Source organism: Dendropsophus ebraccatus, chromosome 6 (assembly GCF_027789765.1).
Source record: "Dendropsophus ebraccatus isolate aDenEbr1 chromosome 6, aDenEbr1.pat, whole genome shotgun sequence".
NCBI lineage: Eukaryota > Metazoa > Chordata > Amphibia > Anura > Hylidae > Dendropsophus > Dendropsophus ebraccatus.
The window spans coordinates 3,447,520-3,460,653 of NC_091459.1; the positions used below are offsets into that span (position 1 = coordinate 3,447,520).

At 43.4% G+C, this 13,134-nt stretch overlaps 1 protein-coding gene across 1 annotated transcript in view; it reads left to right on the forward strand.

The window, feature by feature from the left end:
• Positions 1-13,134, forward strand: part of FGF12 (fibroblast growth factor 12) — a 284,469-nt gene that overhangs the window by 47,582 nt on the left and 223,753 nt on the right. The gene's annotated exons all lie outside the window — the stretch shown is intronic.

Consider the following 13,134-nt stretch of genomic DNA (forward strand, 5'->3'; position numbering starts at 1 on the left):
GGTAATCTACTTCTGCGCCTTTAACCGTAATAAGGGATAATCCTTGAAATCTGGAGGGAACATGTTGCGATGATCTGCGGAGCAGGAAATACCATCATCAATAATCAGTCACCTAAATGTCGGATTTGTCCATCATCGCGCCGGCGAGGTAACTGGAGTCATTAGGAGAGAACTTGTGTCAATTCCCTTCCTTGCACTTAGTCCAATTAATAGAGCGTCATTTTAATCAAACTGAAAGTGTGCGCACATTAGTGTTGTGCACGCCGCCGGCACGGCCATCTCCCGGGGACGCTGCTACAGGGAGAGGAAATCAGGATTCTAACCACATCGCTCTTTAACCCATTTTGGTGTGTATTCACACAGTACACGTCCTACTCTCCCATATTATATGTATTATTCTCATCTTTCCCTGGCAGACTTGCATGAAATGATAGGAGAAATTAAAGGAGAACTCTTTCTAAATCTACCTTCTGAATCAATACAGATATGTGGGGATGCAGAGCGCCTCCCAAATGCTACAAATCCTGAATACAGGTGTTTATAAATGTTGTAATATCTGTCATGTAAATGTCATTTTTCAGAAATCAATAAATATCAATAGTACAAGTCCGCTAATACCGCAATTTAACTGGCAGCAGGGGCAATGCATTGAAGTCAATAGAAAGACGGACGTCCAATGCACACAATGTATTGAATAACATACGTTTTTACCGCGGATGTCACAAGAATGATTGTGACAATAATTTTTGGACGTCTTTTGCAAACAGTTAACGTTTTTTATTAATTGTTCACACACAGTTTTTCTTTTTCCTCCGTTCTTTCTCAGTTTTTACCATTAAATTCAATGGACCTTTCAGTTAAGTCGCATCCAAGGGTCAATTAGTAACCAAACTAGAATAATGTGCAAACACCAGTCATTGCACTAAGGGAAGGCCAGGCTGCTAAATAACGTCCGGTATTAGACTCAAAATGAAGGACGTCATTTTAAACTGAGCTGAAAAAAACTGTTAACATAGCCAAACTCTGTAATAGGTTTTATTAAGCAAAATAGTTTCGTTCTGTCCTTACAAAGCTGTTTTCCTACCTCCCCCCCCCCCCTCACTTCAGAAGAGGGGGGAGGTATGCTCTATGGAGAGGGGAGGGGCCGAGGGGGATAAGTGAGCAGGGAGAAGAGAAAAGACAGCCCTGCATAGCACAACACCCTGCAATCTTCTCTCACCAAGCTCCAAGATAAGCACTGACCTTTCTGACCTGTGACTCCAGTGTTTTATGTGGCAAGACTCCAAACTGCACAGCTTCTTCTCTGCTCTCCCTGCTCACTCATCCCCCTTGGCCCCTCCCCCCCCTCCATAAATTGTGTCTATAGATTTTGCCTGTTAATGCAGCTCATCTCTTTTAAAGACTATTGGACTGACCTGCAGTACCCCACACAACCTGCAGACAGGTGTGGCGCTGTTACCACACATGTATTGTTGCCCTGTAAACACCCTTTAAGGTTTTACCCAGGCCTAGAGAAAGCGGGGCTACTTTGTTGCAGGAACAGCACTCTAGCAGTTGTGTACAGTATTGGGATCCCGACCTATCTAGAGATCAATGGCTCTGTGGCCTCCTCCAGCCGGTGGATAAACATCTGACCTCCGTATTAGACAACATTATTATCTGCCGACAGTCCCTACATTTTGGGCCCAGTCCGGACATGGGAGATTTTATGTACAAATTTTGCCATAGATTCCTAAGCATTGAAAAGGGTAAAATTTGCTGTGAAAATGAGCAGTCTTTCTCCATCAGAATGAGCGAGCTGCAGAGCTGAACATCCTTTGCACGCCATTATTATTTCATTTATTTATTCTTTTTATTTAGATTCTGGGTTCTGTACAGTGACGCAGGCACCATGAAGGCAGACCATGCCACTGCTATGGCTCCCGTGCACAAAAGGGGCCCGCAGGCCTCTGGCCCTTTAACGGTGAGAACTTGTGATGAACACACACATTTAAATTCTGTGGTGCTCTGACTGACAGAGCACGAAGCTATTAGCTCCCCGCTCTTGTGGCCTCCAGCGCCCCCCCATACACATACTCACCTGGCCCGGTGCTGTCCCTCCATGTCCGTTCTCCCCGATGCACAATTGAGGCCGGGGAGCTGAGAGAAGGACGGAACAATGGGTCCGACAGTCGTGTGAGTGTATAGATACTGTATGGCAGATACACAGAATATGATGACAATGAGACCTGTACACAGAGGAGAGTGTGTAGCAGTGATGAGGAGCCGGTGCCGGAGCTGTGGGGCCCACAGAGCGGTTACAGAAGGGCCCATCAGCCGTTATGACTATGAATCGGCCATTTCTACATCTCCCTGAATTATATTTAGACGCCAGCAATGTGAATCATTTTGGTTTCTGGGACTCTCGTAAAGGCGGCTGCAGGATTCGGGACCATGTGACGGATTTGCCGTTTCTTCATCTCTCTCCAGGGGATACAGCTAAGGTCGTGTTTGATGTTAGAAATATTCCCCACACTTCCCTCAGACAGAAAAGTTAGTTAAAAGAAGCTTTTATTCTTACCAGAAGACTTATTATGCACAGCACTGGGCGAAAGGTGGCCGTGGAAAAATTCTACAACGTGAGACGGGGGGGGGGGGGGGGGGGGTCTCATCTGGGAAGTATCTGATTGGTCCCAAATGTAGTCGGACAATGGCCCCATATATATACAGTGCCGCTATTGTTATTAAAGGGGAACAAATCTCCCCTGCTGCTATGTCCCTATTGCACAGCAAATGTCACTATAAGTATGTCTCTTATAGCATGTCTCTTATAGTATGTCTCCTATAGTATGTCACTTATAGTGTGTCTCTTATAGCGTGTCTCTTATAGCGTGTCTCTTATAGCGTGTCTCTTATAGCATGTCTCTTATAGCATGTCTCTTATAGTATGTCTCTTATAGTATGTCTCCTATAGTATGTCTCTTATAGTATGTCTCTTATAGTATGTCTCTTATAGTATGTCTCTTATAGCATGTCTCTTATAGCGTGTCTCCTATAGTGTGTCCCTTATAGTATGGCTCTTATAGTGTGTCTCTTATAGTGTGTCTCTTATAGTGTGTCCCTTATAGTGTATCTCTTATAGTAGGTCTCTTATAGTGTGTCTCTTATAGCGTGTCTCTTATAGCGTGTCTCTTATAGCGTGTCTCTTATAGCGTGTCTCTTATAGCGTGTCTCTTATAGCGTGTCTCTTATAGCGTGTCTCTTATAGCGTGTCTCTTATAGCGTGTCTCTTATAGCGTGTCTCTTATAGCGTGTCTCTTATAGCGTGTCTCTTATAGCGTGTCCCTTCTAGTGTGTCTCTTATAGTGTGTCTCTTATAGTGTGTCTCTTATAGTGTGTCTCTTATAGTGTGTCTCTTATAGTGTGTCTCTTATAGTGTGTCTCTTATAGTGTGTCTCTTATAGTATGTCTCTTATAGCGTGTCTCTTATAGGATGTCTCTTATAGTACATCTCTTATAGTGTGTCTCTTATAGTGTGTCTCTTATAGTGTGTCTCTTATAGTGTGTCTCTTATAGTGTGTCTCTTATAGTGTGTCTCTTACAGCAGTGATTTTCAACCAGTGTGCCTCGACACATGGTCGGGTGTGCCACGGGGAAAGTTCCCCAAGCTATGGTGCCCCTGTGTTTTGTTCCCTGGCAATGCGCAGCGATCAGTGGCGGATTATAATGTGGGCGGTTGCGTGGTGCAGCTCCCGATCTCCGCTGATTGGAGGAGCACGTCCGGGCCCTACGGGCGGCCAGTAGGTGAGGGGGACCGCAGCGGCGACCATCTCGGAGGAGGTGAGGAGGAAGGGGGGGGGGGAGAGAAAACTGGGGATGGGGGAGAGAAACAGCGGAGAGAAGCAGGGGGGAGAGGAAAACAGGCCCAGGTTTTACACTGAGTGAGTATAAATACATTTAGAATCTATATTATTAACTATATGTATAATATGTACTGTTTTAGTGTCATTTTGTGCCATTTTGGTTGGGGGTGTGCCCCGGGATTTTTTAAGTATAAAAAGTGTGCCGCGGCTCAAAAAAGGTTGAAAATCACTGTCTTACAGTGTGTCTCTTATAGTGTGTCTCTTATAGTGTGTCTCTTATAGGGTGTCTCTTATAGGATGTCTCTTATAGTGTGTCTCTTATAGAGTGTCTCTTATAGTGTGTCTCTTATAGTATGTCTCTTATAGTGTGTCTCTTATAGTGTGTCTCTTATAGTGTGTCTCTTATAGTGTGTCTCTTATAGAGTGTCTCTTATAGTGTGTCTCTTATAGGGTGTCTCTTATAGGATGTCTCTTATAGCGTGTCTCTTATAGTGTGTCTCTTATAGAGTGTCTCTTATAGTGTGTCTCTTATAGTGTGTCCCTTAAAGTGTGTCTCTTATAGCGTGTCTCTTATAGCGTGTCTCTTATAGCGTGTCTCTTATAGCGTGTCTCTTATAGCGTGTCTCTTATAGCGTGTCTCTTATAGCGTGTCTCTTATAGTGTGTCTCTTATAGTATGTCTCTTATAGTATGTCTCTTATAGTATGTCTCTTATAGTATGTCTCTTATAGTGTGTCTCTTATAGTGTGTCTCTTATAGGGTGTCTCTTATAGCGTGTCTCTTATAGCGTGTCTCTTATAGTGTGTCTCTTATAGTGTGTCTCTTATAGTGTGTCTCTTATAGTGTGTCTCTTATAGTGTGTCTCTTATAGGATGTCTCTTATAGCGTGTCTCTTATAGCGTGTCTCTTATAGCGTGTCTCTTATAGCGTGTCTCTTATAGCGTGTCTCTTATAGCGTGTCTCTTATAGCGTGTCTCTTATAGCGTGTCTCTTATAGCGTGTCTCTTATAGCGTGTCTCTTATAGCGTGTCTCTTATAGCGTGTCTCTTATAGCGTGTCTCTTATAGCGTGTCTCTTATAGTGTGTCCCTTATAGTGTGTCTCTTATAGTATGTCTCTTACAGTGTGTCTCTTATAGTGTGTCTCTTATAGTGTGTCTCTTATAGCGTGTCTCTTATAGTGTGTCTCTTATAGTGTGTCTCTTGATAGGTTAAGATCCAGGCCTGTAGTGAGCGGATAGGGAGTAGCACAGTCGTGTGGAATTAGTTGCGTGCTGAGCGTAGAGAATCAGAAGAGCAGAGAGGAGGATGTCATGAGAGTCCCAAACCAAGTAGTACTGTGCTCCGCCGGGATGTCCGAGGTAGAAATAGAAGATTACTTGAGATGTAAGAGAGAATACTTGTGCCCGTGTTTTGACCTTTGGGTTTTCGCACCACCTATTGTCCTACCAGTGTCAGTGGACCCGTCCTAGTTGGTGACACAAGCCCCAGACCTTGTTACCTAGGATGAGTGGAATGTTGAGGGTTCCCTGCCTACACCCACGCTGCGAGATAGAGTTCATAGGCTTCTAGCAACTTTACTCTATCCAGATCAGTTCTTAACCTTGCTTCGTGGATACTGTCCTGCACTGTGACTCTCCTTGTCCACGGTGTGGGTTGAGATGATCTCTGACTTGTCCTCTCAAGTGAAGAGCTTAACACTGCATAGTGCTGAGTGGAATTACTGAAGAAGAATCTGTAGGTTGCATGTGCCTAGGTCTGCACACTGGGGCCTGGAGACTGGGGGCCTGGCAGACTGGGGGCCTGGCAGACTGGGGGCCTGGCAGAGGGCCAGGGCCCAACTGGACCGCTGTAGAGAGCGTTCTGGGTTGTGTCCTTCCTCTTCAGAGTCTGGCGACAAAAGACCGCTACACCGCCTCTACCCATGTGACTTCCCATCTACAGCCTCTGTAAGGTGTGCTGTGAATGGGTGAAGAGTGTATATGTAAGAAGTAAAGAGAGAAATGATAGGACAGAAGAAGAAAACACGCTCATTGGTCTACAGATCCATGTGACATACAAACGATAACCCTTTCACTTCTACACCTGTGCATTTACTAAGTACATATACTTACAATAGTGACACCACACATAGAGTAATGACAATGGTCCGCTGGAGGCCTGATGACCCCGCACGACAGGAGATTTATTTGGAAGAAGACACTGTGCCGTTGTCAGGGATGTTGGGGAATCGTACGCCGCTCATTAGTGGCAACAAATGTGAGAAATCGAGGGATCAATCTTTACTTGGCAACAGCTTTCCTAAAGATTTTGGATGAGGTTCAGCTTGGTTCTTCATTTCAGGATTTACATTTTACAACCCAGCGTTGTTTCCACCGTAACGTTCTGATCTTTCTGCCTGATGGAACCGGCTGCGGGCGGAAATACAGATAGATGCAACTCTCTAATATACTTTGGGTTTCAGACTCCTGCAGTTGCGGCTGAATATCTGGACCTAGACTGAGTGGTCTGTATGGTTGTTTGAGGTAAAGGATGGCTGATATTGCCGACACTGATGACGTCTGCAGGGACAATAATGTTTTTAGTGTAAGAGGCTGAAATTACCAGCTTTCCCAACGTCTTGTAGTGGGGTATGATAGTGGTCACCCAGCTTTCCCAGCATCTTGTAGTCAGTATATGGAGGTCACCCAGCTTTCCCTGCATCTTTTATAGTAGTCAGTATGATGGAGGTCACCCAGCTTTCTCAGCATCTTGTAGTCAGTATGATGGAGGTCACCCAGCTTTCTCAGCATCTTGTAGTCAGTATGATGGAGGTCACCCAGCTTTCCCAGCATCTTGTTCTCAGTATGATGTGGTTCATCCAGCTTTCCCAGCATCTTGAAGTTAGTATCATGGAGGTCACCCAGCTTTCCAGCATCTTGTAGTCAGTATGATAGTGGTCACCCGGCTTTCCAGCATCTTGTAGTCAGTATGATAGAGTTCACCCAGCTTTCCCAGCATCTTGTAGTCAGTATAATGGAGGTCACCCAGCTTTCCCAGCATCATCTATAGTTGTTAGTATGATGGAGGTCACCCAGCTTTCCCGGCATCTTGTAGTCAGTATAATGGAGGTCACCCAGCTTTCCCAGTATCCTGTAGTCAGTATAATAGAGGTCATCCAGCTTTCCCAGCATTTTGTAGTCAGTATGATGGAGGTCACCCAGCTTTCCCAGTATCCTGTAGTCAGTATAATAGAGGTCATCCAGCTTTCCCAGCATCTTGTAGTCAGTATGGTGTAGGTCACCCAGCTTTCCCAGCATTGTGTATAATAGTCAGTTTGATGAGGGTCATCCAGCTTTCCCAGCATCTTGTTTTCAGTATGATGGAGGTCACCCAGCTTTCCCAGCATCTTGTTCTCAGTATGATGAAGGTCACCCAGCTTTCCAGCATCTTGTTCTCAGTATGATGGAGGTCACCCAGCTTTCCCAGCATCTTGTTTTCAGTATGATGGAGGTCACCCAGCTTTCCCAGCATCTTGTTCTCAGTATGATGAAGGTCACCCAGCTTTCCCAGCATCTTGTTCTCAGTATGATGGAGGTCACCCAGCTTTCCCAGCATCTTGTTCTCAGTATGATGGAGGTCACCCAGCTTTCCCAGCATCTTGTTTTCAGTATAATAGAGGTCATCCAGCTTTCCCAGCATCTTGTAGTCAGTATGATGGAGGTCACCCAGCTTTCCCAGCATTGTGTATAATAGTCAGTTTGATGGGGGTCATCCAGCTTTCCAGCATCTTGTTCTCAGTATGATGGAGGTCACCCAGCTTTCCCAGCATCTTGTTTTCAGTATGATGGAGGTCACCCAGCTTTCCCAGAATCTTGTTCTCAGTATGATGGAGGTCACCCAGCTTTCCCAGAATCTTGTTCTCAGTATGATGGAGGTCACCCAGCTTTCCCAGCATCTTGTTTTCAGTATGATGGAGGTCACCCAGCTTTCCCAGCATCTTGTTCTCAGTATGATGAAGGTCACCCAGCTTTCCCAGCATCTTGTTCTCAGTATGATGGATGTGCTGGTATGTATGAGGAAATTCTGAGGGCATATCCTGATGGTTTCCTGAGGCCTTTTGAAGCCTCCTGATTAGGATTTCCTGACAGTAAAACGGACACGGATGTGTGAAGTGGCCGAAAACAAGATTAATAAATGCCACCAGTTTTCTGTTCCTGGAGATTAAAGCACGCAATACATTAGATGGATAATGAATTGTGGATGAGGACGTTCCTGGCAGCATCACTGTCTTTTATAATTACGTTTCTCCCTAGAGAATAATTCTCATTCTGTTCCATGGAAAAATATTAGTGAGAAAAAGTGAATCGCTTGTTTATTGTCTAAAAACATTGAATTACAATGAATCGATATAGAAATTATGGACAGGAAGCGACCAATCAGGCGGAAGCGGAGACGTCTCCTTAGGACCTGGGAGCTTCTGGGCATCTTGGATTTCAGCTTTATGATCATTCTGCACATCAGTCATATCCACATGGCCACAGGGCAGAGGTCAAAGGGCGGCAGAGGTTGCGCTTTTTTGAGAATAGTTGCCACTTATTGCGATATATGTGTGTTGCACATTTGCACTTTTTTGAACATTGTATATAGCACATAGCCTTATTTAATCTGTCCCCAATCACATGGTCTGGAGTATTTGGAATTGCCTCTTGGTTGTTTTTATTGTACGTTTAATGAATAATAAAGATATCTAATTTTTATACGGGTGTTGATCCAATTTTTGTAGATGTGTTTAGTATGGGGGATCTCTGTGGTTACTCCATAGGATGGTGACAAATTGTAGAACATTTGTATATATATATTTGCTTGGTATGTAATGTGTCTTTGTTATGGTGACTGTAGTTGCACTCTACCTGCACCATACTCTGAAGGGGTTAATATAAAGTCAAGCTATGACACAGAAAGCTGGGAGTTTCCCACTGTTGCTGTGAGATAGTCTGCAGAGCTGAGTTTTTGTAGGGAAAAAAACAGACATCTTGACTATTCAATGTTCAATTAAAAAGTAGGGGGGCCCTTACAACCCTAAACGGGGTGCTTCCTATAACAAACCAATAACCAATCGTAGCTCCACAGAAAAGAACAGCTGTATGTTATATAAAGGAGCACTCCAACAAAAAATGCAAAACTATGAAAATATTTATTACAAGTTCCAAAAAGCAAAAAATATACAATGGTATAGAAACAAAACAGAATCCCTATACACTATTTAAAAACACTTAAAATATCCACAACCATGAGGGACCCGTACAATAAAAGGACCCCCCGATCCTGCAACATGGTAAACAGTACAACCCACAGACCCTCCTCCTATAGCATATACAGTGCTGTGTGCTGAATAAGAAGGTGTGACCACTATATCAATCAATGACGCACAGTGTGTACCATATTATACCACATAACATATCAGAAAATATAATATATGCGTAAAAAAAATAAGCTAGTGCAAAAAAAAAATAATTCCAACACACATATGTACAGAAAAAAAGCAGTTATATCACCATTTCAAGAGGGAGAGGAGCATACACGTGGCAGCGACCCATGATACCCACTGTACCCATGGTATACACTGTGCGTCATTGATTGATATAGTGGTCACACCTTCTTATTCAGCACACAGCACTGTATATGCTATAGCAGGAGGGTCTGTGGGTTGTACATGTTGCAGGCTCGGGGGGTCCTTTTATTGTACGGGTCCCTCATGGTTGTGGATATTTTTAAATAGTGTATAGGGATTCTGTTTTGTTTCTATACCTTTTGCTTTTTGGAACTTGTAATAAATACTTTCATAGTTTAGCATTTTTTGTTGGAGTGCTTCTTTTTATAACATACCTCTGTTCTTTTCTGTTGACCTTTTCAATGTTGTTTATGTCTAGAAAACTGCTTTGTTTGTTCCCATAGACCTGTATGGAAACTCAATACAAGTCTATGGCAGACTAAAGTTGAAACATTGTATCTGTTGCGGCTGTGCTTCTCCACCCCGCCCACTAGAAGGTTTTAGTTTTCTCATAAACAATATAATAGGGAGAGTCAGTCAGTAGCCTGGTGTTCTGCAGATAGAGACTAGAGGGGTGAAGAGCCTCTGATGAATTGGGGTACAGGTTCCCTTTAAATGTTATGTTCTGTTACCTTGGAGCAGCCATATCTGGTAGGAAAAAGTTTCTAAGGGCGGTGATGACTGGTTCATGTTTCAGAAACATTTCCGTCACATTTACGGACGTGATAGTAACGTTTTTTTATAGACTCTATGTGCATTGTGCGTATACATATAAAGCTTCTATAGGTGAGGGGCCTGCTCAGATGGAATCTATATATAGAAGCTTTTTTTTAGCCTTTGTTTAGTGATGGAAGAGATGAGGGGGCCGTGTAATTGCAGATATATGATCCCCATTCCTTACATGTTATACATTGATGACATACAACGGCCTCAGAGACACGGCCAGGAATATTGTCACACGTCTCCCTCGCTACAAGCACTGAAAATGGCCGAGCCCGAGGAAATCCAAGGTCAGTGTTACCAGACTGTTTAGAGTTTGCAGAATTGGCTTCTTTTACATCTCATGTAGAGACAAATGGGAGTCTGGGGAGATAGTAATTGTGCCGCGCAGTCACTTCTGGCTGATTGTGCTTTGGTCGCTGGTAGGTAAAAATATGGTTCCCCACCAGTGTTACCAGTAAGTGTTACCAGCGAGTGTTACCAGCGAGTGTTACCAGCGAGTGCTACCAGTGAGTGTTACATGTGAGTGCTACCAGTGAGTGCTACCAGTGAGTGTTACCTGTGAGTGTTACCTGTGAGTGTTACCAGCGAGTGTTACCAGCGAGTGTTACCAGTGAGTGTTACCAGTGAGTGTTACCTGTGAGTGTTACCTGTGAGTGTTACCTGTGAGTGTTACCTGTGAGTGTTACCTGTGAGTGTTACCAGCGAGTGTTACCAGTGTTACCAGCGAGTGTTACCAGTGTTACCAGTGAGTGTTACCAGTGAGTGTTACCAGTGAGTGTTACCAGTGATTGTTACCAGTGAGTGTTACCAGTGAGTGTTACCAGTGAGTGTTACCAGTGAGTGTTACCAGTGAGTGTTACCTGTGAGTGTTACCAGCGAGTGTTACCAGTGTTACCAGTGAGTGTTACCAGCGAGTGTTACCAGCGAGTGTTACCAGCGAGTGTTACCAGCGAGTGTTACCAGCGAGTGTTACCAGCGAGTGTTACCAGCGAGTGTTACTAGCGAGTGTTACCAGCGACTGTTACCAGCGAGTGTTACCAGTAAGTGTTACCTGTGAGTGTTACCTGTGAGTGTTACCTGTGAGTGTTACCTGTGAGTGTTACCTGTGAGTGTTACCAGCGAGTGTTACCAGCGAGTGTTACCAGCGAGTGTTACCAGCGAGTGTTACCAGCGAGTGTTACCAGCGAGTGTTACCAGTGAGTGTTACCAGCGAGTGTTACCAGTGTTACCAGCGAGTGTTACCAGTGACTGTTACCAGTGAGTGTTACCAGTAAGTGTTACCAGCGAGTGTGTAACCTCATTTATGTAACTTTAGGATCGAACATAAAGATTAAAAAAGAAAAAACATTAAAAATTAAACAAAGCATGTTAGTATTAATATATATACTATGTGCAATATATACCATATACTATATACACTATATACCATATAATATATACAATACACATATATATACCATATACTATATACACTATATACTATATACACTATATACAATACATACTAGAAATGTAATGAATGCAGTAGGGGGCAGTTACTTATAAAAATAATGAATAATGATGTTGAGATTGAAGCTTAAAAGACAAAAACATTTCTGTAAATTCCCTCATATTTAGTAAAATGATTGGGGGATCCTGTCTGTACTGGGACTTGGATGATACATTGTTCCTGACAGTGACGCTATGTTCACACAATGTATTTGTTATGATGAGAACGGCCGTTGTTTGCAATTAATGAAATCAACGGAAGTCAATGCAAACAACGGCCGTTGCTGACACAGTGCATTGAACAACGGCCATTGTTTGGTACAGCCATGGAAATAATTGATGTTGAAACTCTATGGAAAAAGCTTAACTTGTATTAGTCAGAAAGAAGCGACAGCTAAATAGTCCGTCATTTTGTACAGGATTGGGAGCAGCGACCAATGTCTCTTAGTGCAACAATCAGCAACAAGTCATGGCACAGGCTCTCATGTATTTCAGACATCACTGTATTTGGCTCAGTTCACACTACTTTTTTATCCACTTTTTTCATCAGTATTTACAAAAAACAGGAGCATTTGTGAGCATCTGTTTTGATCAGTTTTTCCATTGACTTCCATTATTAAAAAAAAAGATCAGAACACGTCCATTTTTTTTAGCACACACTAAAAGGTAGTTGACCATATTTTTGTGTACGTTAAAAAAACGGATGGGTTTTGATCAGCTTTTTTTATAATACAACAGTTTTTTTTATCAGTAAAAATGGATGGAAAAAAAACGTAATGTGAACCGGGCCTAACCGATAATGTTGCATTGTTTCTATGTAAATAAACAGGTTGTACTGTAAATAGACGATAATCCGAGCTCACCTGTAAATGCCCGGCTATCCACACACTCTAGCTCCTGTACAGTGCTGTAACCTGCTGGTTCTCAGCCGTTACCTGGGTTATATTCTCACTCGCTCTTATGTGAATTGAGATTAGATGCAGATTAGAGGATACAATGAAGCAATCTGCCGGATCTGGAGTTGTTTGATATTACTCAGATTTCCGGGAGATGACCCACGTCCTACTTTATTCTTACTTGTTTTATGTGATTGGCTGGTGATGTGATGCCGGGAGGGTTAATCACTGTGAGGTCACCAGCAACTTGACCCCAGATGAACTTTCCCAGCATTACAGAGTGCAGAGACAGCCGGACAGGGACACGGTTTATATGAGCCGTCTTGGAAGGGAGAAGGGAGGAGAGAGATCAGAGCAGGAGCGGAGTGGAGGAGAGAGATCAGAGCAGGAGCGGAGTGAACAGCTCACACACAGATTTCTGTATCTTCAGCAGAAAGCAGCAGCTCAGAACTGGGGGAAGGAGACTGAAAAGATAATGAGTATGGAAAGAACTGTTAGTCTCCAGAAGGAGGGGGGGATTCAAGATGGATTTTGACTCGCCGGAATACCCCTACAATAAGTAATGACTTTGCATTGTGACGGTAACTAGCATATCACTACTCCTATCGATGTGTAATCCTGGCGCCCAGATGGTGGATCCCTTTAAGAATGCATT